The sequence below is a fragment of the Ipomoea triloba genome, chromosome 10 (assembly GCF_003576645.1).
Source record: "Ipomoea triloba cultivar NCNSP0323 chromosome 10, ASM357664v1".
NCBI lineage: Eukaryota > Viridiplantae > Streptophyta > Magnoliopsida > Solanales > Convolvulaceae > Ipomoea > Ipomoea triloba.
In genome coordinates, this window is record NC_044925.1 from 10,132,200 (window position 1) to 10,134,415 (window position 2,216).

Consider the following 2,216-nt stretch of genomic DNA (forward strand, 5'->3'; position numbering starts at 1 on the left):
TCTGTGAGTTATTTTGATGGATTTATGAACTTGTGTTCTTGATCCTTTACATCTTGATGTTTATGAACATTTGTTGGTATGGATTCCATGTTTATTTGGCTTCTGGGAGATGTAATCTGGACAATCTGATCTTATTTTTGTATTCTGGAATGAGCATTGCGTATTCTGTTCTGAGTCTGGGAGTTGGGTGTTAGGATCACACTTACGGAGGACCCTAATGGTATAATGTGTCCCGTTGGAGCCTTCCGCAAGTGTGAGGCGGTGAGGAGTGGCGAAGTGAGGTCCTCCGCCAGGGAGCTCCGTCTCCTTCTTACGGAAGGGGGTGGCGGAGGAGGTGGTTCCATTAGGGTGTTCCGCCAGTTCTGATGGAACTCTGGTTCTAGTGAGTTGTTCGTGATCTGTTGTTTGGTTGTTTCACCTTTGGTTCTGGATTTTGTTGGAGTATTTTGTTGGGTATTTTACCATGTTTTTGGAGTATTTATTCACATCTCTTGGTTCATTATATTCTATTGGTTCATTGATTGTATTCTCTGAACCAACCCTCAAACCAAACATCAAACCCAAACTCAGTTCACGAAGGCATATAATGCCCGAATCATTAAGGCAAATGGTGCCCAAATACATAGAGGTAAATGGTGCCCAAATACACAAAAGCAGATCGTGCCTGAATACATAGAGGCAAATATTCCTCAACTACACAAATGGCAAATAGTGCCCATATATACAAATGGAAAATAGTGCCCATATACACAAATGGCAAATAGTGCCCATATACACAAATGGCAAATAAAGCCCCAAAATACACAAAGATACTCAAAGATCCACCCTCCACATCTAACCTCAACCTCAGCCCAAGAACAATCACTCAGAGTGTTCATCTCAGATTATGAACACAAACCAACTCCCAGATAATATAATCAAGGATTCAACTAAACAAGAGACTCAAAAGATGGACCAAGAGATATGAATAAATACTCCAAAGACATGGTAAAATACCGAACAAAATACTCCAACAAGGTTCAGAACAAAAGGGGAAACAACCAAACAAACAGACCACATAATAGCTCACTGGAACAGAACTCCCAGCAGAACTAACGGAACCCTCCAACGGAACTCCGCCCTCCGCCACTCTCCTCTGCAAGAAGGGAGCGGACCACCTCGACAGAACCCTCTCTTCTGCCATCCCTCACCATGAACCACTTACGGAAGACTCCAGCGGGACACATTATACCGCTGGGGTACTCCGCAAGGGCAAACCCAAACCTCAGATCACAGACTCAGATAGAATACGCAATGTTCAGATCAGAATACAAAAATAGGATCAGAATGTTCAGATTACAACTCCCAGAAGCCAAATAAACAAGGAATCCATACCAATAAATATCCATAAACATCAATACACAAAGGATCAAGAACACAAGTCCATAATCCATCAAAAATGAGTTCACAGACAACAACAAATAGGCTAACAGCAAGGAAATCATCAGGATTCCAATACACCAAATAATATCATAGATTGAGAGTGTGAAAATAGATTTTGGTGGACATAGTGGTTACCTCTTGAAGCACACTTCACCCAAGAACTCTCAAACCTCCTCACAAAGCTTCACCTCCACCTTGATCATCTTTTCCCCAAAAGATCCCCAAAAGAACAACATAAGAACTTGTATAAAGATTATGAAAATAACATGATGCAAGGTATATTCCTAGAGATAGACACTTACCCAAGCCTTAACAATCCTAAAAGAGCAATCTTGACTTGAATCTTGAAGATGAAAGTGTAGGATTCACTTAGGGTTCTTTAGAGGTGAAAGGAGTAGGGTGGATTATTCTTGCAGGAAATGAAAAGGGAAATAGGGTTGCAAGTACGAGGCTTTTATATTAGTAGGGAAAGATCATTACATATATTATGTATGTATCAACTAGAGTAAGACATAAAATAATGGGCCCTTATAAAATGGGTCACACATTATTCATTATACTACTAGTTTGTAAGAAGTTAATCTCCCAAGAATAAATATATATATATAGATTGGGCCATTATATAAATACTCTTACTTATAAGAATTGTAAGGATCCATATTAGAATAAATCCCTTACAAGAATTAAATCAAGAATTGGGCTTTTGATAAATAATTAATTCTGGATTCAAGGAATATATATATATATATATATATATATATATATATATATATATATATATATATATATATATA